Raw genomic sequence first — 23,730 nt, forward strand, 5'->3', positions numbered from 1 at the left:
CAGCTGGCCTGGGAAGGTGGAAGGGAGGGACTCCGGTCGCTTGCTGTCCCACCCAGGAAAGCCCGTGCCCCTTGGTGATCTCACCGGAGCTGGTTCTCCCAGATAGTCAGCCGTTCCAGGATGGGGTACGCTGTCCCTTTGATCTCCCTCGTGGCTCCGGGAGCTGCTCTGTATTATCTCCACTCCCCCAGTAGTTGTTCTGGAGGAGGAAAGGTGAGGGCGGCAAGGCTGTCGAGGCTGGTGGCGGAGGAGCACGGTGAAGGCGGGGGAAGAGGGCACCGTGTTGGTTGGAGAGCAGCCGGAGCAGGAGGGGGAGGAGGGGGGTAGGGAGGTCGGGCGGCTTGGCTGCTGCGGGGCGCGTGCGCCGCGCGGCGGCCCGGCGGAGAAAGAGAGGGGGTAGGGAGGTCGGGCGGCTCGGCTGCTGCGGGGCGCGTGCGCCGCGCGGCGGTCCGGCGGAGAAAGAGAGGGGGTAGGGAGGTCGGGCGGCTCGGCTGCTGCGGGGCGCGTGCGCCGCGCGGCGGTCCGGCGGAGAAAGAGAGGGGGTAGGGAGGTCGGGCGGCTCGGCTGCTGCGGGGCGCGTGCGCCGCGCGGCGGTCCGGCGGAGAAAGAGAGGGGGTAGGGAGGTCGGGCGGCTCGGCTGCTGCGGGGCGCGTGCGCCGCGCGGCGGTCCGGCGGAGAAAGAGAAGGGGTAGGGAGGTCGGGCGGCTCGGCTGCTGCGGGGCGCGTGCGCCGCGCGGCGGTCCGGCGGAGAAAAAAAAAAGTATTTCTGGACTCTTAATTCTCTTCTATTTCTATAGTTCTATTAATTATTCCATAATGATTTCTATACTAATTATTATATATTATATTAATAATTCTATTATTTATATAATTCTATTTCCGGACTGTTAATTCTGTTGGTCGATTTGTCTGCCCTTATGCCATATTACTCTCTATAAGTACTGTCACTTAGTAGTAAGTTTAAAATCAGCAAATGTGAGTTCTCCAACTTTGTTCTTATTTTTCAAGATTGTTTTAGCTATTCATGGCCCATTGAAATTCCATGTGAATTTGAGGGTCAGTTTTTCCATTTCTGTAAAAAAAGGCTTCTGGGCTTTTGAAAAAGCATTGAATGTGTAGATCACTTTAGGTAGTATTATTATCTTGTAATATTAAATAATCCATGAACACAGGATATCTTTCCATTTACTTAAATCTTTTTAAATTTCTTCATTAATGTTTTTTTAATTTTCAATATAAAAGCCTTTCACCTCATTGGTTAAATTTATTCTTAAGTACTATATTCCTTTAGATGCTGTTGAATTTCAGCTGGAAGGGCTCCCTTTAGCATTTCTTATAGGGCAAGACTTCTAGTAAAGAACTCCTTCAGCTTTTATCTGTAAATGTATTAATTTCTCCTTCATTCTTGAAGGATAGTTGTGCTAGATAAAGATCTCTTAGTTGACATATATATATTTTTTTTCTGTAAGGACTTTAAATATGCCAGTGCTTTTGGGCTTCCATTTGTGCCAGTTTGAAAGTATTATGTCCCCTAGAGAAGCCATGCTTTAATCCTGATCCAATGTTGTGGAAACAACCTTTCTTTTAATCCTGATTCAATATTGCATGTAGAATGTTTTGATTAGATTATCTTCATGGAGATATGGCTCGTCCAGTTGTGTGAACTTTGATTAGGTAGAGATATGACTCCACCCATTCCAGATATGTCTTGATTGGTTTATTGGAATTCTTTAAAAGAGGGAACTTTTTGGTAAAAGTCAGAAATGATGAGCTGACAGAGAGAGGCCAACAGAAACTTCAGAGTTGACAAAGAAAACAGAGGCATGCATGTTTGGAGATGCTTTGAGCCCAGCAGATGTTGCCATGAGATGTTAAGCAAGCCAGGAGAAAGGCAAGGAAAAATCTTTTCATGGGACCAGTCACATGGTCTCTCAGACAAGTTTAATTCTAGTCTCTCAGACAAGCTTAATTCTGCCCTTCCTGGGGCAGTTGGAGCCTGAGAACCCTTGCGGTTCTATCTAATGAAATATTAAGTAGTAGAAACGAAGCAAAAAAAAATATCCTTTTCAGAGCAAGACCCCCATTCCTTGGGTTTGCTAATCAACAGCTTAAGTTGGCACATCGCTACATGTATCTCCAGGCTCTATGTGACCCCCTTTTTTTTAGGGTCCAGCCCTTTTCAAGTATTTTGTGCTGTCCAATCTGAAAAGTGTCTGTTTTTCCCCTCCCCCCCCATCAGCCTGCCCCCTGTTTCCTGGGGCAAAAACTCCTAGTACCTTTAGCTCTTATTCAACGTTTATCTGAGCTGGGGGCCTATTTTCAGTAGTCAGAATTTGTTAATTAATTCTGTAATTGGAGCTTGGTTGAACTCAGCCCCTTGCTGTTAGTAAAATTCTTTCCTTTCCCCTCAGGAAACCAGCCTGTGGGGGGGGGGGGGCATCAGCCTGCGTGGCTTGGGGCACTCACTATTCTGGGTGCAATCACAGCTGGTCCAGCTTGTCCAGACAGATGTATGTTGTGTGTCTGGTCACTCATATGACCCCAGCATATGTACTGTTCTTGGCTATTTACTAGCTGCTCTGGAGGATGAACTAAATTCCTCACCTCACTATGCTGCCATCTTGAGAGAGTCCCCTGTTGAGCTTCTTTGATGGATATATTTATGTCTTTTGTCAGATTTGGGAAGTTTTAGGCCATTATTATTTCAGATACTTTTTCTGCCCCTTTCCCTCTTATCCTTCTGGTACTCCTGTGTTGTGTATGTTGGTATATTTGATGAGATCCCAAGGTCCTTCAGGCTCTGTTCTTTAATTTTTTTTTTTTTTTAACATGGGCAGGCACCGGGAATCAAACCCAGGTCCTCTGGCATGGCAGGCAAACATTCTTGCCTGCTGAGCCACCATGGCCTGCCCCTTTTTTTTTTTTTTTTTTTTTTTACTTTTTGCTTCTCAAACTGGATAATTTCAGTTGTCTTGTCTTTAAGTTTACTAATCCTTTAATATTTTAAATATTTAATATTTTTTGGTGTACAAGTCACTTTTTTGGTTAACTTTACTTCTAAGTATTTTATTCTTTTCAGTGCTGTTGAAATGGAATTGTCTTAATTTCATTTTCAGATTGTTCATTGTGTTTGCATAGAAATAAATTGATTGAATGCAGTGTTTTTATTGTTTTTTTTTTTTCTTTCCCTTCCTTAACTACATTGGCTGGATATGCAGTACAACATTAAATAGAAGTGGTAAAAAAGAAACTTATTTTCCCGTTTCTGATCTTAGGAGGAAAACATCTAGTCTTTTACCTGTGAACGTGATGTTAGCTCTGGAATTTTTCAAAATGTACTTTATTAGGTCAAGAAAAGTTTCCCTAGTTTGTTGAATGTGTATATCACAAAAGGGTGTTGGATTTTGTCAAATACTTTTTCTATATCTATTAAAACTATCATGTGATATGGTTTTGTTTGTTATTAATATGGTAGATAATATTGATTGATTTTTGTATGTTAAAAAAGCCTTACATTCCAAGGATAAATTCCACTTGGTTATGGTATATAATCCTTTTTATGTATATTTGACTCGGTTTGCTAGTGTTTTGTTGAAGGTTTTTATGTATATATCCATAAAGGAAATTGGTTTGCAGTTTTCTTGTGATGTCTTTCCTTGGTTTTGGTATCAGTTTAATCCTGGTCTTATGGAATGAATTGGGAAGTGTCCCTGTTCTTGTTTTTGCTTTTTGTGTTTTGGGGGAAGATTTTGTGAAAGATTAAGATTATTTCTTTAAATGTTTGTTAGAGTGAGACCCCTGGGTTTTGGCTTCTCTTTGGGGAAAGTCGTTGAATTATTAATTCAGTATCTTTACTTGTGATAGTCTTTTCAGATTTTCTGTTTCATCTTGAGGCAGTGTCAGTAGATTGTGTTTTTCTAGGAATTTGTCCTTTCATCTACGTTACTCAATTTATTGCCATACATTTATTTGTTCCTGATACTCCTTTTATAATCCTGTCTTATTTCTGTGAAGTCAATTGTGCTGTCCCTTGTTCATCCTGTTTTTTTGTAATTTGAGTCTTTTCTTTTTGTCCCTTGTGCTTTTCGCACAGTGTAGTCAAAATCTTGTCAATTTTATTGATCTTCTCAAAAGACCAATTTTTGTTTCATTGATTTCCTCTATTGTTTTAAATTCTCTTTCATTTATTTGAGCTCTTATTATTTGCGTTTTTGCTCTCTTAGGTTTAGTTTGCTCTTCTTTTTCTAGGTTCTGAATAGAAGTTTAAGTTATTGATTTCAGATTTTTCTTCCTTTTTTAAATACAGGCATTTGCAGCTATTCATTTTTCTCTAAGCACTGGTTTCTTTAGCCGCATCCATAAGTTTTAATTTACTGTGTTTCTGTTTTCATTTTCCAGATTTTCTATGTGATTTCTTCTTTGACCCACAGCTTAAAAATATGTTGTTTAATTTCAATGTATTTGGGAATCTTCCACATTTCCTTCTGTTACTAATTTCTAATTGTATTCCCGTGTGTTTGAAGAACATAATTTGCATGCTTTAATCTGATTAAATGATTGAGTTGTTGAATGGCCTAGCTAATAATGGTCTATCCTGGAGAATGTCTATGTGTACTTGAGAAGAATGTGTATTCTACATTGTTGAGTGCAGTGTTCTATATAAGTATGTTAGGTCTACTGTTGTTCAAGTTATCTCTTTCCTTGTTGGTATTCTACTTTATTGAAAAGGGGTATTGAACTCTTCAGCTATTATTGTTGAATTGTCTATTTCTCTGCTCAGTTCTCTCATTTCTTCATGTTTTTTTGAGCTCTGTTGTTAGGTGCATATATGCTTATAATTGTTATATCTTCCTGACAGCCATTGTTATGAAATGTCCCTCTTTATCTCTAGTAATATTTTTTCCTTTTAAAGTTTATTTTTTTTGATATTAATATGGCCACTCTAGCTCTCTTATGGTTGCTATTTGCCTAGTATTTTTTCCCATCCATTTACTTTCACCCCATTTGTATTTTTGAATCCAAATTGCCTGATATTCTCTGCCTTTTGATGGTTTTGTTTAATCTACTAACTTTTAATATTATTGATATGATGGATTTGTAGCTGTCATTTTGCTCTTTGTTTTCTATGTCTTGTATATTTATTTTATTCCTCCTCTCTTTTATTACCTTTTTCTGAATCAAGTAGATAATGTTTAGTGTGGCACTTTAATTCCTTTAATAATTTTTGTTAGGTTTCAAAATTTATTTTCTTGATAGAAATATCTAATAAGATATTGCTCTGGAGCTTACAATATTTATTTTAACTTACCAAAATCAACTTCTGATTGAGACTTAATCTCACTTTCCCCCTTTATATCTCCATTTCCCTCCTCCTCTTTGTTGTGCTATTATTGTTATACATATCTAGAAAACCAAGAATACAGTGTTATAATTTTTAATTTATATCATCTTATGGTTTTTAAAGAAGCTGAAAGAAGAAAGAAACCAATTAGATGTTTATGAGTTAGTTATGATAACCTTTTTATTTACCATTTTTCATTCTCCTAATTTCTTCCCGTGGATTTGAGTTACTGTCAAATGTCATTTCCTTACTCACTGCAGCTTTACACTGACCTGCCTCCTCTCTGTTCTTATTGTCAAATGAATTACATATCCATGTGGTATAAAAGCCCACAGTACAATTATATATGCATTTTTATTGTTATTCTTTAAATAAAGAAAAATGCAACTACAGTGTCTTTTATAATTATACAAATAATTACTTTTTACTGGCATCCTTTTGTTTTTTCATGTAGATTCAAATTACTGGGATCACTTGCTTTCAACCTTTTCAATTCCAGAATTTCCATTTGGTTCTTTTTTCTTTTTTTTTTTTTACAATTTCTCTCTTTTTATGAATATTCTCTATTTGCTAAGACAAGGCCATTACTTTTCTTTAATTCTTTGTATAGGGTTTTCTTTAATTCTTTGAACATACTTAAAATAGCAAGTATCTGTTAGGCTTCTTCAAAAGCAGTTTCTAATGCCTGCCTTTTTTCTTTTCTTATGTATGGTTCAAAATTTACTGTTTCCTTGCATATCTTGTAATTTTTTGTTGAAAATTGAACAGTTTAAGTAATATGTTATAGCTACTCCTAGTGATGATGATACTGTTTACTGTGTTAATTATTTATTATTTTAGGTGACTCTGCTGAACTGACTGTGAAGTCTGTTTTCTCTGCTCAGAGTTTTTTTTTTTCCTTGTTTTTATCTTTTAACCTGGCTACCTAGGAGTCTCCCTCATTCAGCATGAGTCCTTTATTGATCAAAGGTTGTCTTATGCCTTTTTAGCCAGTTAGATTTGTATGCTTTACTTTGGATATGTGTGTGGCTTTGAGAATTCTATCATCGTTCTAAAATTTTCCCCACATTCTAAGTTTTGATGTTTGCATACTCATCATATACCTCAATGCATTTCTTCTTATTTCTTGCACATTGACAGCTGTGTACAGAGGCAGAATAAGACTCAGATTTTTTTTTATTAGAGAAGTTGGGGTTTACAGAACAATCATACAAAAATACAGAATTGGCATGTACCACCCAACCACCAACACTTGAATTGATATGGAAAATTTGTTACAGTTGATAACACTTTTTTTGTAATTCTATTTTTACAGTAGTTACACTTATTACAACTGATGAAAAATTATTAAAGCAGCACTGTTTTCCATAGTTTATGCAGGGGTATTTTCCCCCATATTCCATAGGCTCCTACTGGTCACGAATGAAAGAATTTGAGCTTGATAATACCTGAAATGAATTAAAACCCATCAAATATATTCAAATCCAAGAGTTCACAATAATATATCTTTTAATTGGTCACCTTCAATAGATTATAGGGGACCAATTCATTTTCTGGAAAAAAAAAAAACAGTAAGTAAAAGGAGGAAAAAAATAAGACTTTTTTCTGTCATTCCTTTATGAAAAGCAACACTTGGAAACCAAATAGTAAATAAGGGGTATTGTCTCTATTAACATTTTTTTTCATGCATGTATTTTATTACTCATCCCCATATCTGGATAAACACGATTTTTACAGTCACACAGTCACACAATAAAAGCTAATTGTTATAAAATCATTATCAAAGATCAACAATTTCAGGCATTTCCCTGTGATTGTTCTAATACACTAGAAACTAAAAAGAAGTATCTAATGAGTGAGTGGTCATAGTCGTTTGTTAAATCCTAATTTCTCAGATACACCTCCTCCTTCTCATTTGATCATTCTCTCAATCTTTGGGGATATCTGGGCAGTGACCATTTTAACGTCTTCATATTGGAACGTTGCCTGGGAGACATATCCCTGGGAGTTATATCCCACCTATGGGGGAGGGTAGTTGAGTTTATTTGCAGTGTTTGGCTCAGAGAGCAAGGCCACGTCTGAGCTATAAAAGAGGTTTTTCTGGGGGTGATTCTTAGGCATAATTGTAAGGAGGCTTAGCTTTGCCATTGCAAAAATAAGTTTCATAAGGGCAGGGTCAAGATGAAGGGCTTGGCTTATTAAATTGGGAGTCAGTAATGCTTGGCTTATTAATTTGGGAGTCCCCAAGGTGGGGAAATTTAATAGTGCCATATTTTCCCCTGGTCCCTCAAGTGTACTTTTCAAATATTTTTTTAATTTTCTGCCAAAAAGACTCTGGAATATATCAGGGTATTATTTTGCCTGTACAGAATAACTAGATCTCAGTCTCTATTCTTGGTTTCTTGTAATTAGGTTGTTCAAATAAACTGACCACACAGTCTAAATTAGATAGTGAGCTACAGAAAATTTAAATTTTGGACAAAATAAACATTTCTTCCTTTGGTCTCACACTGAAATTGAAATTTTAAAATATAGACAATATCATTCATTACCCTGCATTCTGATTTACCCTATTCTAACCAGATTAGCTTCATTCATATCTCGAATTGAAGTCTAATCTCATTTTCAACTTTTTAAACAGTTGCTGTATGAAGTAATGCTGACTTTCAGAGCCGTAGGCTGTAACTCTGAATCTCAGGTGCCACACAGATACCTAAAGTTCCAGGGAACTGCCAGGTTATATGCAAAGAGCACAACATCTCAGAATATAGAAATAACAGATAAAGCTCAGGAATAAATGTGACTGCTGTAAGAACTTACAGTCTGGGAACCTTTTCAATGAGCCTTATTGAACATTCTGTACTCCTTAATCATTGATTGCTCAATCTCTGCCTATTTTCTGTCCCCTGATAACCTGTGCTCTTGAATTTAATTCCCAGAGTTTTTTTCATCATAGTTAGTTTATATTAATGTCCATTTGTTTCTGACTTATTTTATTCACCATAATGTCCTCAAGGCTCATTCCCCTAGTTGAATGCCTTAAAACTTCTTTCCTTTCTGCAGCTGCTCAATATTCCTTCGTATGTATAACCACAGTTTGCCTTTTCATTCATCAGTCTGTGTACCCTTAGGCCACCTTCATCCTTTGGCAGTCGTGAATAATACAGCCATAAACACCAGTATGCAAATATCTATTCGTGTCCTTGCTTTCAGTTCTTCCAAGTATATACCTAATAACAGGGTTGCAGGATTATATGGCACCCCCAGATTTAGCCACCTGTGGAACTACCACACTGCCCACCAGAGAGGCTACACCATTCTCCTTCCCTGCCAATAGTGAATAGATATCTCTCTCGCTTCCACGTCTTCTGCCACACTTGTATCTTTCTTTTTATTTTTAAACAGTTTATTCACACACCATACAATCAGTGGCTCCTGGTATAATCACTAAGTTACGTATTTATCACCACAATCTATGAGAACATTTCCATTTCTTGTAGAAAGAAGAGAAAAAAAAAAAAGAGAAACAACAACAACAAAAATCATATACCCTTCTTATATCTCCCTCTTATTGACATTTAGCTTTGCATATTTGCCTTTGTTATAGTTAAGGAAAGAATTTTACAATGTTACTGTTAACTACATACCTTAGTTTGCATTAATTGTACCGTTTCCATATACCATCCCATTTGTAACACCTTGCAATGGTGACATTCATTTGATCTCCTTCATGTAAAAACTTCCTTATATTTGTACATTTAATCACCATTATTGTCCACTCTAGGTTTCACTAAGTTAGACAGTCCCAGTTTTTATCCTCTGTCTTTCCTTCTGGTATCATACATGCCCTCATTCAACCATGCTCACACTAGCTTTGTTCATTATACTTACAATATTGTGCTTCCATCACACAGTATTTTGCTATCCTACAATTAATCTTGTTAAACATTCTGTACTCCTTCAGCTTCAAATGCCCAATCTCTACCTTCTTTTTATCTCCTGAAAACCTGTGTTCTCAACTTTAACTCTCATAGTTTGCTCATTATAGTTAGTTCATATTAGTGAGAACTACAGTATTTGTCCTTTTGTTTCTGTCCTATTTAGTTCAACATATTGTCCTCAAGGTTCGTGTATGGTTTTTGCATGTGTCATGACTTTATTCCATCCTGCAATTGCATAATATTCCATCATATTTATATACCACAGTTTACTTATCCACTTGTCTGTTGATGAATATTTAAGCTGTTTCCATCTATTGGCAATAATGAATATTGTCATGGTAAATATTGGTGTGCAAATGTCTGTTAGTGTTCCTGCTGTGAGTTCTTCCTAGTATACACCTATTAATAGGCTTGCTGTATCATATGGCAATCTATACGTAGTTTCCTGAGGAACTGCCAGACTGCCTTCCAGAGCAACTGAACCATTCTGCATTTCCACTAACAGTGAATAAGTGTTCCTGTTTCCCTATATCCTCTCCAGCACTTGTAGTTTTCTGTTTTTTGTTTGTTTGTTTTGTTTTCATAATGGCCATTCTAGTAGGTGTGAGATGATGTCTCATTATGGTTTTGACTTGCATTTCCCTAATAGCTAGTGAAGTGGAGCATCTTTTCATATGCTTTTTAGCCATTTGTATTTCCTCTTTGGAAAAATGTCTGTCTGTATATTTTGCCTGTTTTTTAATTAAGTTGTTAGTTTTTTTGTTGTTGAGTTGTAGGATCTCTTTATATATTCTGGATATTAAACCCTTGTCCTAAATGTGGTTTCTAAATATTGTCTCCTGTCCAGTAGGCTGCCTTTGTTTTCTTTCCTGACAAAGTCCTTTGATGTGCAGAAGTATTCAGATTTGAGGAGATCCCATTTATCTGTTTCTTCTTTCCCTGCTGGTGCTTTGAGTATGAGGTCTAGGAAACTACTTGCTATGACAAGATCTTTAAGATATTTCCCTATATTTTCTTCTGGAAGTTTTATGCTCTTAGCTCTAATGTTTAGGTCTTTGATCTATTTTGAGTTAATTTTTGTATAAGGTGTTGGATAGGGGTCCTGTTTCTTTTGGCCATGGATATCCAGTTCTCCAAGCATCATTTTTTGAAGAGGCTGTCCTGTCCTATTGAGTAGACGTGACAACCTTATCGAAAATCAATTGTCCACAGATGAGAAGTTTTAATTCTGAACATTCAGTTCAATTCAACTGGTCAGCATATCTGTCTTTATTCCAGTACCACTGTTTGACCATTGTAGTTTAGTTATATGCTTTAAAGTCAGGTACTGTGAGACCTCCCACTTCATTTTTCTTAAGAGATTTTTAGTTCTTCAGGGCCCCCTGCCCTTCAATATGAATTTGATTTATTAATGTTTCTGTTTCTTCAAAGTAAGTGGTTGAGATTTTAATTGACCTGGCATTGAATTTATTCATCAATTTGTGTAGAATTGACCTCTTAACTATATCTAGTCTTCCAAATCATGAACACATTGTGTCCCTCCATTTATTTAGATCTCCTTCTATTTGTTTTAGTGGTGTTTTGTTGTTTTCTGTCTATAGGTTTTTTATTTCCTTGGTTGAATTTATTCCTAAATATTTGATTCTTTTGGTGGCTATTGTAAATGGAATTTTTTTCTTGAATTCCTCCTCAGATTGCTCATTACTAGTGTATAGAAACACTGCTGATTTTTGTGTGTTGGCTTTCTCTCCTACCACTTTGTTGTACTTGTTTATTAGCTCTAGTGGCTGTGCAATAGATTTTTTTTTGAATTTTCTACATATGGGATCATATCATCTGCAAACAGTGAAAGTTTTATTTCTTCCTTTCCAATTTGAATGCCTTTCAAGTCTTTTTCTTGCCTAATTGCTCTAACCAGAACTTACAGCACAATATTGAATAACAGGGATGACAGTGGACATCCTTGTCTTTTTTCTGAAAGCTTTCAGTCTTTTCCTATTGAGTATGATGTTAATTGAGGGCTTTTCATATATTCTCTCTATCATGTTGAGGAAATGGCCTTTTATTCCTATCCTTTGAATTGTTTGTTCATCAAGAAAGGATGCTGCATTTTGTCACATGCTTTTTCTACATCAATTGAGATGATCAAGTGGTTTCTTCCCTTTGATTTTCTGACATGGTGGATTACCATGTTGTGCTGAACTAGCCTTGCACACCTGGAATAAAACCCACTTGGTCATGATGTCAAATGCTTTTAATGTACTGCTGGATTCAATTTGCAAATATTTTCTTGAAAATTTTTGCATCTGTATTCATGAAAGAGATCGGTCTGTAATTTTCCGTTCTTGTAGTATCTTTGTCTGGCTTTGGAATTAGGGTGATGTTGACTTCATAGAATAAGTTAAGAAGGTTTCCCTTCTCTTCAGTTTTTTTTTTTAAGAGTTTAGGCAGGATTGGTACTAATTATTTCTTGAATGTTTGATAGAATTCACATGTGAAGCCATCTGGTCCTGGATTTTACTTTTTTGGGAGGTTTTTGGCGACTGATTCAATCTTGTGATTGTCTTTTTAAAGTTTTTTATTTCTTCTCGAGTCACTGTTACTTGTTCATGCTTTTCTAGGAAGTTTTTATTTCACCTAAGTTGTCTAGTTTTGTTAGCATTTGGTTTCTCATAGTATCCTCTCAATGTCTTCCCTCCCATTTCTGATTTTATTTATTTGCATCCTCTCACTTCTTCTCTGTCAGTCCATCTACAGGTCTGTTGATATTTTTTTTTAGGAGAATCTTTATAGAAGCTTTATTCATAATAGTGAAAAACTGAAACCAACTTGAATGTCCATAAACAGAAAAATGATTAAAAGAATTGTGGTATATCCAAATAAGGGAACGCAACTCCAAATAAACTATTGATATATATATCAACACTTATACTACATTAAGAGAACGAAGCCAACACAAAAAAGTACATTTACATAATGTTCAAAAACATGTAAAACTAATCTGTGGGACTAGAAATCCAAATAGGGGTTGTCTTCTTCTTAGGAGGGGGCAGCTTGAGAGGGGGAGAGGAAATTCTGAGTGATGAAACTATAATATATATTGTTTTAGTTGACAAAGTATTTTTTAATTTGAGGTCTGTGCATTTTTTCACTTTTTTCCTTTAAACAATATATTTTTATTGAGACGTATGTGCACATGTACAGTCCATCCATATTATATAATCGGTGGCTCACAATATCATCACACTGTTGGTATTCTTCACCATGGTTATTTTTAGAACATTTGTATTATTCCAGAAAAAGAAATAAAAAGAAAAAACAAGAACTCATATATCCCCTACCCCTACCCCTTACTCCTCCCCCTCACTGACCCACAGTATTTCAATTTACCCAGTTTTTACCCTTAATCTCCCTGTATTGTTTTTTATTTTTTTTCTTTATTAGTTGTTAATTTTTACTCATCTGTCCATACCCTGGATAAAAGAAGCATCAGACACAAGGTTTTCACAATCCAATGGTCATACTATAAAAGCATATTGTTACACAGCCTTTTTCAAGAATCAAGGCTACTGAAACACAGTTCAACAGTTTCAGGTACTTCCCTCTATCCACTCCAATACACCATAAACTAAAAAGGGTTATCTATATAATGCATAAGAATAACCTCCAGGGTAACATCTCAACTCTGTCTGAAATCTCTCAGCCACTGAGATTTTATTTTGTCTCATAGCTCTCTTCCCCCTTTTAGTCAAGAAGTCTTTCTCATTCCAACAATGCTGGGTCCTGGCTCATCCCCAGGAGTTCTGTCCCATGTTTCCAGGGAAATTTACACCCCTGGGAGTCATGTCCCACAGTGAGTTCACCCTGCTGAGTTGGCTTAGAGAGAGAGGCCACATCTGAGCAACAGAAATGGGTTGGCTTTTCATTGGGGACTTATTAAGTAACAAATTTACTGTTGTAAGTCCATGAAAATGTCCAAATTAAGGTATCAAGAGGGCGATATCTTCTCTGAGGAAAGGCTGCTGTGGGGTTCCTCTGTCACATGGAAAGGCACATGGTAACGTCTCCTGGCCCTTCTCCCCAAAATGTCTCTGGTCTTCTGTTGGTCCTTGCTTGTTTCTCTTGGGGGTATTTCTGCCTCTGAGCCCTTTCTCTTTCCATGAGCTCTTTGAAAGTACTCCAGTAAAGGAATAACACCCACCTTGAATTTGGTGGGTCACATCTCCATAGAAATAATCTAATCAATAGGTCTCACCCACAATAGGTCTGCGCTCACAGGAGTGGATTAGAAGAACATGGCTTTTCTGGTGTACAAAACCATTTCAAACCAGCACAACATCTTTAAAATTATTTTTTTCAATAGCTATATCTCATTTGAAGTCTTAGTTTTTTCCCTTGGGGGGGCCATATCTTTGTGTTTCCTCATGTGGCTTGCGAGTTTTTACTCATGGCTAGGCATATGATTTTCCAGAAACCTCTGTTGGTGTTGTTTTTGCCAACCCTGCCTCCCTACTGAGGGCTGGGCTGCTATAGATCCCCTGGTTTCTTTTTCTATTTGCATTCTAGATTTAGCTCTGCTTGGAGCTGGTATTCAGCTGTCTGAATTTGTTAATCAAACCTACCTTTGGAGCTTGGTTGAACTCTCCTTCCCTTACTCCTAGTAGAGAGGGTTTCTCTTTCCCATGAGGGAAAGACTCTGAGTCAGTCTCCTGTGCCAGTGGGGGAGAGGCAGCGACCTCCACAGCGTGGAATGACTTACCTATATTTCTGTGCTGTGATCTTGTCCCTTCCACTCATTCCAGGCTGGTATACAATGTGCATCTGGTCATAGAAATTCCCCAAACAGTTGTTCCAGAAAGTTCCTGGCTATTTACTAACTGCCCTATAGGATAAACTAAATCCCACACCTCCCTACCCCACCAAATTTCCCTGCCTCCCACACCTCCCTACCCCACCAAATTTCCCTGCCTCCAGTAGGGGACTTTTTTTTTTTGAGTGGGAGCCTTTTGACTTTGGCTTGTGAGTCCTGGAATCTGCTATTTTTCCAAGAACTCCTACTGTCTAAGGGATGTCCATTAATACTGCCGTTTTTCTTAGAAGCCCTGTTGTCTAAGGGATATCCATTAATACTGTTTTGGTCATCATTTCTAGGCATTTGTCATGGATAATATATATGATAAATAAAGTTTACTTTATGTATTCATGTTTATATTTCCAATTCAGACTCAAGGTTACAGTCCATTTAATTTTCCATCTCTTTGTCTTTCCTCTGTACTAAAAAGAATCCTGGTCCTCAAGGACGTAATAGAACTAGACAATTTCATAATTATTCATTTATCTTATTCCATTATATGTACACCAACAGTCTCAGAATGACGACACTAATGTCATCAACGATAGGATTCCTGAAACATTAAAAGAAATGCTTTTGCTTTCACATTCCCCATCATATTAGCATTTAGGGCCAGTGATATCTTCTGAAATTTTAGTTTGTTTAGTAACCTTTTAGAGGGTCTTTTCTGGCTCAGGTTCACTGCTAAGAAATGGGGCACAATGAGAAGTCAGACATGCCCTCTTCTTAAAAAACTAAGGTCTGGGCTATTGGGTTGGGTTGTGATTCTAGTACAGGAAGCTGGGGCCCTAGAACCTGGGCTTCTATTCCTATTTAAAAGATATGTTAATTATTTTAATTGCTTGCTTCCTAAAACAAAACTCTGTCACTTTCTTCTCTTATCAGTACAGTACCTTCCATTGATGCTTCTTTAGATTAGAGACTTCCACTCTCCTTTACTTAGGTTAGCCATGTAATTTCTTGCTCATGTTGGGATTCTTTTGAGAATGAGTAGTAAAGAAATAATCGAATTAATATGATTTTAAAAATACTTGTTTGTTAGCCAACAAGTGATAAAATAAATAAAAACAATACAATAGTCCTATTAAGAAATTATTTTAAAAATAAATTTATTTCTAAAAAAAGCATTAACACATGTTCATATGTATTAAGGCAAGACAGAGTGTCTTTTACATTGATTTTCTCAACATTAAAAAGAACATAAATCAAATTTTTGGTAAAACTTTACATACATTATTCAGTTTCTTAGTAATACTTTGTACCTAATACTGATTCCATGTATTTTCCTGGAAAAAAAATACTTGTAAAAATGTATGTATTATTCTTAATTGTTTCATAAAACTAGTGCCTTTCAAAGCTAAATTTCAGTTACTGAATTTGACATTGTTGATTCTTTCAATAGTTAATATTCTCAGCAAAAATAATATTTTAATTGAGAGTATACAGATATTGAGGTAACTTGTAAGTTCAAATAAACTCTAAGTTGAGATTATTCTGAATTTATGTATTTTCACAACTGCTGTCTTTTTAACTCTGTTCAGAGTATCCTTGTTTGACAAAAGTTTTCTGAGACAAGGCTTGTCAAGTAAGTTGTGTCTATTTCAAAGTCTTTTGAACATTTTGCTAAATTTAGATGCTACTAAATTGTAGGTATTCTTAAGTTTATTTCATCCTAGTACATAATATAACTTTTAGTAAAAAAAAAAAAATCTTACTATGAATCATGACATTTGAAAGTGTAGTTATAGAGAGCTCATCTTTTAATTTGTTCACCTTCCACCCTATCTTTTAAAGGGAAATATTTCAAACCCTCCTTGTTTACAAGCTTTGTTTTCACTAATTGCAGTTTGTTAAGAAGTTTCACAAATGGAAGTTTTTGGTACTCCACTTATTAAATACTTTAATGAAAGATTTCCAACTGACTTAGAACAGAGTCAACCAAGATTTAGAGAGCTTGATTTCAAAACAGTTAAATGGTATTGATAATTTTATGAAGTGGTTCTTAAAAGGCTGAAAGATATCTAAAATCCAATTAATAATAGGCAGCATAAAGTGAAAATGGTTTGTCGTGCCAAAGTATTTTTTTTTTAATTCACCATCAACTTTGTCACAAAAACTGTTTAGTTCTGTTTCTTTAACTTTATGTCTGTGTATATAAATCTTTGAAAATTTTGATTGGTATTTGTATGTTTGTTAATCTGCCAGAATGCAATATACCAGAAATGGAATGGCTTTTAAAAAGGGAATATAATAAGTTACAAGTTTCATTTCTGAGGCCATAAATATGTCCAAACTAAGGCATCGAGAGAAAAAAAATACTTTGGCTTAAGGACGTCTGGTTGGGGAAGGCATGTGGCTGGTGGCTGCTGACCCTTGTTCTCTGTTCTTGCTTCCCACCTCTGATATCAGTGGTTTCCTCTCCAAGCATCTGTGGACCTTCACTTAGCTCCTCCAGGACACAGCTCTGGGTTCTGGCTTGCTTAACATCTCATGGGAAGGCACATGGTGATGTCTGCTGGGCTCTGCCTGTGTCTAGGCATCTGCTCTCTCTGTTGGCAATCCAAGCATCTCCAAACATCCATGTCTCTATCAGCTCTGAAGCAACTGTTCTCCAAACATCTGCATCTGAGGTTTCTCCAAAATGTTTCTCTTTTTAAAGGACTGTAGTAAATTCATCAAGACCCACCTTGAATTAGATGAATCTCCATCTAATCAAAAGGTCACACCTGACAATTGGGTGTGCCACATCTCCATGAAGATAATGTAATCAGAATTTTCTGCCCTACAATATTGACTCAGGATTAAAAGAAACATCTGCCCCCATTAGATTGGATCAGGATTGGCTTTTCTGGGATACATAATAGTTTCAAACTGGCACAGTAGTATACCAAAGCTTTTGTGGATACAGTCTTAATTTGCTTCTATTTTGATTTGTAGTATATGGGCAGAGTTGTAATTATTATGTGACCAACTAAATCCAAGTTGGCTTCTGCTCCATAGTATTTTCTGATTTCATAAGAACATTGTCTTTACTACAATGCTATGCTCTCCATATTGTCACTGTAGAGATAAATAACTTTAGCTTTGTTGTTCAACTTTTGAAATAAATTTAAATAGCAATTATAGCAATGTCAGGTATTTTACACTCTGCAGAATGAACTTTCAAAAGCTTTATTTTAATTCCATGAATTTGATGAAAAAAATCAAGCCATTATTGAAAATAACTAGTTTTTCTATTTGAAGCATCTCCCAATGCTGATAGAAAGCTGGCATTGTGACTCCTTACTTCACTTTACTTTTTCTATGTAAACAGAAATATTTGATGTAAAAACTGAGCAAGATAAATTTAAAAGGAAGTCATTTGATTTAAATGCAGAGTCATACTTCACAGAGGAATATGTAAAACACTTTTCCTTCCTGCTGGTAAATCATTGTCTTTGAGCATGTGATAAGCAGGGGCTGGGGTGCTAAGTACTTCTTCCACCTGGAGACTGAAGGAATCATTTCAATTCCTTTATCTGCAAGTACCCTGGGTGCTGTATTTGAAAGTGAGGTGTCGGTTACAGCGCATGTAGGGAGGATGGGAAAGGAGAGGAGTTTACCGCTGTCTTTCAGAGTTATCCACATGTGGAATTGAGAGCTGAGCGCACTGCACATGTACCACACACTACTCAACCAGATCTTGGCAGAGCCAGGAAGTACAAGTACAGATAAGTCCGGCTGATTTTCATGCTACCAAAAAATAAGTCACTAAAAAATGAAAAATTCAGGACAAATGGTAATTTGAATGGGACAGTGGGATAACAAGCATAAATTGGGAATGTCTCCGGCACACTGGCATAGATGGCCGCTTTGCCAAATGTGTGTCCTTTCAGAATCTCCTAATCCCAAACTCGAGATTATTTTCCTGTCAAAAGCTGATGCTCTCAATATGATTCATTTGTTTGTGACTGTTTGGTAATTTTCACAGCATTATACATATGGAAAAAATGTGGCACATTCTTTTTAGTCAATTCTATTCATTGTGGCATTTCTTTTTCTTCTGAAATGTTTTCTATTCTTAAAACTTTTTTTAAATTTTACATGGCTTCATTTGGATACTAATGATATATCCCAATGGAGAATATGTATTAAACTTAAGGAATTATTCTCGCTTAGCTTAGTTCTTTTATCCTTTTTTTGTGTGTGTATGCTCTGCAGTGGGGGGGTCACATTACATTCTTAACCATGTGAATATACCATTACTGCAGCACCATTTGTTGGTTGTTGTTTTTGTTTGGTTTCACTTTTTTTTTGGAGTGCATGGGCTGGTCATTGAGCCCAGATCTCGCGCATGGCAGGCGAGAATTCCACCACTGAAATACCCATGTATCCCTAGTTCTTTTATTTTAATAAAAATATCACATGGTAGTTTAAAATGTAAGCAGTTTATAATATACATTTGATAGTAATGGATTATCTGAATATGATTATAATAATACTTTGTATTCTATTCCAGAATTAATTAAAAGGATTTACTGTATGTCTTATGACTCTTTACGGGACTGTGGAAGATAGGTAAGTTACAAGTACTTTTTTTGAATAGATATTTCTAAAACATTAATTTAATTTCTAAAAAATTAATTTATGTTCACAGTTTCCTGTCAACATAAACAGTAGGGCATCTCTTACTTCACTAATTTACTTGTTTTTCAGAAAAGCATTAGCAGAAATATCATGTTTACATGAATATTCACATACCGTTCCTTAATATTCAATAAATATATTTCCCATATACCCCAGGGAACTTGAGATTTATTTTCTATAATAATAATAGTGAGAACATTGTTAGTAAGACACAAGCATGTGGCATTTACCAAAAGTTGAAACAATGAAAAAGTAAATATCATTAAATGCAAAGTAGTACCCTGGATTGGATCCTGGATCCTGATTTCACCGATGGCAAAATCTTAGTTAAATTTGTAGTTTTGTTAATGGGAGTATCCCAAAGTTAATTTATGTTTTGACAGATGTACCATGCATATTTATGTAAGATGTTCACATTCTGGAAAACCAGGTGAAGGGGTAGATAGGAACTTGGTACTCTCTTGGCCACTTTTCTATAAATCTAAAATTATTCCAATATTAAAAGTTCATTTAAAGGGAAAACATATATAAAGGCTGGGAGTAGTTTTTCTGTGCAATGGCTTAAGAAAAATAAAAATTATTGTTTATCCTAAAAATATTCCATTTCCATGAAATAGTACTACAGGGAAATATGTGGGTACAATATAGGTTTTATTTTCCATTCATTTTTGGACCTTAGTTATGGTGTCTGTAAACCTGTCCTTAAACTTGATTGCAGACTTTCTCGCTGATTTCTTTAAAATATTATGGTTCTGTGGTAGTTTTGTACAGCAGTTTCTGATAATACAAGCAAGCCCAATAATGTATTGTATTTTCCTTTTATCTTCTTTAGTGCACTGTTCAGAGGCAAAAAGCCCAATGACGTGCCTCAGTGATTTAGAATTGAGGCCCCTTAGTGTAGCTCTGTTCAGTGACCCTGACTTTCCTAGGTTGACCTGTTGTTACAGAGTGTGAATAGAGATGAATCCCAGTTCTTAAATAGCCATTTCTGTAGATAAGCTAAAATAATACAGAATTGATTGTCATCAGGTGACAGATATTCTCAAGTTCCAAAGTAAACTCTAGCAGCAAAATGCTTCAGAATTTTTATAATAATTTAAAATAAACAAGAAGGGAACTCTACTGTAGTTTGTTGAAACTATTATATAACTTCTCATTAATGAAAGTAAAATGGTCAGGCTGGTTTTATAAATGGTTCTTGCTTCTATTGCCAACTTTAATGATTTTAGTTAAACTTCATAAAAGGAAAATATTTAAAGGATGTAGACATTTGAATCACAGACCCATGTCTCAGTGACTCTTAAAGAATAATTCTCAGTAAAACAGAGAACCCGTCTGAGCTGTGCCTAGATTTCTGACCCACAGAAACTGTGAAATAAAAAACACTTCTTATTTTAGATTGCTAAGAAAAATAATAATTGTCAGGCCTGGAGATTTCTGTTTTTCTTGATGAACTTTATTCAGAGTTGTTATCAATCTAATGTCAATAGAATTGACATCTCTGTTTCTTAGTTGTTTAACATAATCATGTCAGATGTGTTAGGAAAGTTTAGAAAAAGGGATGAGAACTTTTTTTTTCCCAGGCCAAGTTTAAATTCCACTGATTATTTAATAGCTCACAAAAAGCAATAACTTCTGTTATTCTTTTTTTTGCTAAGAGAGGATTAAAAATGTTATTTCTGGGAATATGCTCACCATTCGGCTGGCTGTCATTTTGTGGTCATTTGAAGTGTGAATGATAATAGTTAATGTGTACTGAGCACTTCCTCTGTTAGCTCACTTAATGTTCACCAGCATCTATGAAATTGGTTGGAATTCCCCTGTACAGATGAGGCTGGGCAAATAACAGATGTCTCTAGGCTTACCCAGAGACTGAGGGACAGAAGGAACAAGTGTCATTGGGAATAGTACGTCCAGTAGGGTTCAAAAAATTAGCAGGTTCCAGGAAATGTTGAACCCATATGCACATAGCTCACAACTTTTCTGGGCAAAGGAATGTCTGGCCACACTGGATGATTCAGAGCAGAATCCCCTGGGGTGATTAGCCTGGAATCGGGGCTCCTGTTCCTTGTTCCAGCCTTGATTTGGCTCATTTTACAGGTCTTTGAGATTGAGTCAAACCATGTCAGTTGTTCTCTGTCACCTGATTAAGTGCTGAACATTCACTCATTGTGTGTTTCATTGATCATATGCCAAGAACTTTTAGTAGTTTTGGGGAACATGCTCTCAGAGTTTTTAGAGAGCCTGGATCCAGAAACTAGGACACATGCCAGAGGCCAGAGATGGGGTAGTTCAGCCATTGACAGGTGGAATGCAGCCATCCAGACTCAGTCAGTAGGTCATTAGTCAAAAGGAAGGCACGTGACTCTGCACGGTGGTGTTTGAAGAGGCTTATGGTGGCTGCTGTGGATTTCTTAATTTGTAGACAGAAAATACTCCAAAGCTTTTTTTATAAGAGTCATAACAATATAAAATGTCCCTTGTTGCCTCTTACTTGTCAGGGTCTCCAAAAGTTGGCATTCTTTAGGGCTTAGTCCTCAATATATTCATTTTCTGCATGATTCCATGTGATCCCTTACTGCAAATGCCATCTGTCCTCTCAAATTTGTTTCTTCACCTTGACCTCTCCCGTGAACTTCAGGCTCATATATGTATGTCTGCTTATCCAGCATGTCCATTTGAAAGCCTAACAGATATTTCAAACTGAATGTGTCTAAATATAGGATTCTTCAACTTGTTCCTGTCTCTTTCTTCCTCATCTCATTAAAGGGTCCACTCAGTTCAGCCCAAAACTGAGTTCTCTTTGACTTTTCTATATCTTTCTTACCTCATATCCAATTTATCAGTAAGTATTACATGACCTCCTTTCAAAAATATATCCCAAATTACAGCCCCCTCCCCCAATACTCCAACACCAGCCACCATCATAAGTCACCTAGTTAATAATATTCTTCTGGCTGGCTACCCTTTCTCATTTTACCGCTCTACCGCATATAACCAAAGTGATTTTTGTAAAAGTGTTAAAATAGTCCTGTCACTCCCCTGCCCAGGACCCATCGGTGACTGGCTACCCAGGTAGAACTCCAAGTCTCACCATGTTCTACCAGGCCCTACATGTTCTTCCCGATGACTTTATCTCCTCTCACCCTTTATCTTGCATTCTTTTCACTAGCCACATTTGCCTTCTTACTGTTCCAAGTCCATTCTGGTCTCAGGGATTTTGCGTTTATTCTTTCTTTGCCTGAACTGCTCATAGGGTCTTCACATGTCTTTCTCCTTCACCTGGTTAAAGTCTCTAATGTCATGTTCTCAGGAGGCCTTCCCCAACACACTATCCAGAAGAGCCTAACCCTTCATAACTCTCTATTCCCCTTACCATGACTTCTTTTTCTTTTTTTTTTATTAAAAAAAATTAACAAAACATTTAGAAATCATTCCATTCTACATATATAATCAGTAATTCTTAATATCATCACATAGTTGCATATTCATCATTTCTTAGTACATTTGCATCGATTTAGAAAAAGAAATAAAAAGACAATGGAAAAAGAAATAAAATGATAATAGAGAAAAAAAAACTATACATACCATACCCCTTACCCCTTGCTTTCATTTATCACTATTTCAAACTGAATTTATTTTAACATTTGTTCCCCCTATTATTTATTTTTATTCCATATGTTCTACTCTTCTGTTGATATAGTAGCTAAAAGGAGCATCAGACATAAGGTTTTCACATTCACAGAGTCTCGTTGTGAAAGCTGTATCATTGTTCAATCATTATCAAGAAACATGGCTACTGGAACACTGCACTACATTTTCAGGCAATTCCCTCCAGCCTCTCCACTACATCTTGAACAACAAGGTGATATCTACTTAATGCATAAGAATAACCTCCAGGATAACCTCTCGACTCTGTTTGGAATCTCTCAGCCATTGACACTTTGTCTCATTTTACTCTTCCCCCTTTTGGTCGAGAAGGTTCTCTCAGTCTCTTGATGTTAATTCTCAGCTCCTTCTAGGGTTTTTCTCAGTCCTTTGATGCTGAGTCTCAGTTCATTCCAGGATCTTTGTCCCATGTTGCCAGGAAGGTCCACACCCCGGGAAGTCATGTCCCACACAGAGAGGGGGAGGGTGAGACTGCTCATCATATTGGCTGGAGAGAGAGGCCACATCTGAGCAACAAAAGAGGCTCTCTTGGGGGTGACTCTTAGGCCTAAATTTTAAGTAGACTTGACCTATCTTTTGTGGGGTTAAGTTTCGTGTGAACAAACCCCAAGACTGGGGGCTCAGCCTATAGCTTTGGTTGTCCACACTGCTTGTGAGAATATCAAGAATTCAACTTGGGGAAGTTGAATTTCTCCCCACTCTCACCATTCCCCGAAGGGGGCTTGCAAATACTTTTCCAGTCACTGATCAAATCATTCTGGGATTCATCGGGGGATCACTCTGGACAAAGCAACAAAATCTCATGTGCTACCTGAGATTCCAAGTACTTATGACATCCAATCAAACTATCTACATGAGTTATATTAGGAAATGCTCTAGTCAAAATCTAAATTTTGTAAAAAATAAACATTTTTTGCTTTAGTCTTACACATAATGTGACATTTTGAAGTATTAGTTATCTATTTTCAGCACCCTGCAATAATGACAATCCTTTGTTCTTCCTCATGCAAAAACATTTTTAAAATTTGTACATTGTACATTTCACTATTATTATACACTCTAGGCATTCCTAGATTATACCATCTCGATCTTTAATATCTTTCTTTCTGATTTCATTTATGTCCCCAGCCCTCCTCCCTCTATCATTCTCACATGCAGCTTCATTCAGTGTTTTAACATAATTACATTACAGTTAGGTAGTATTGTGCTGTCCATTTCTGAGTTTTTATATCCAGTCCTGTTGCACAGTCCGTATCCCTTCAGCTCCAATTACCCACTATCTTACCCTATTTCTATCTCCT

The 23,730-nt window shown here is 36.6% G+C and overlaps 1 protein-coding gene across 14 annotated transcripts in view; it reads left to right on the forward strand.

Moving 5' to 3' along the window:
- The window catches only part of ZNF438 (zinc finger protein 438), a 205,552-nt gene that overhangs the window by 52,309 nt on the left and 129,513 nt on the right, over positions 1-23,730 (forward strand). For 11 of the 14 annotated variants that reach the window (XM_077152397.1, XM_077152443.1, XM_077152380.1 and 8 more), the window contains one exon: positions 18,633-18,691. The exons of 1 other annotated variant lie outside the window; for it this stretch is intronic. The gene's annotated coding sequence lies outside the window, so the exon portion shown is untranslated. Of the gene's footprint in view, positions 1-17,749; positions 17,913-18,632; positions 18,692-23,730 lie in introns of all 14 variants that reach the window. 2 more of the 14 variants (XM_077152414.1, XM_077152433.1) reach the window with 1 other exon arrangement.

Source organism: Tamandua tetradactyla, chromosome 1, assembly GCF_023851605.1.
Source record: "Tamandua tetradactyla isolate mTamTet1 chromosome 1, mTamTet1.pri, whole genome shotgun sequence".
NCBI classification, from domain to species: Eukaryota; Metazoa; Chordata; class Mammalia; order Pilosa; family Myrmecophagidae; genus Tamandua; species Tamandua tetradactyla.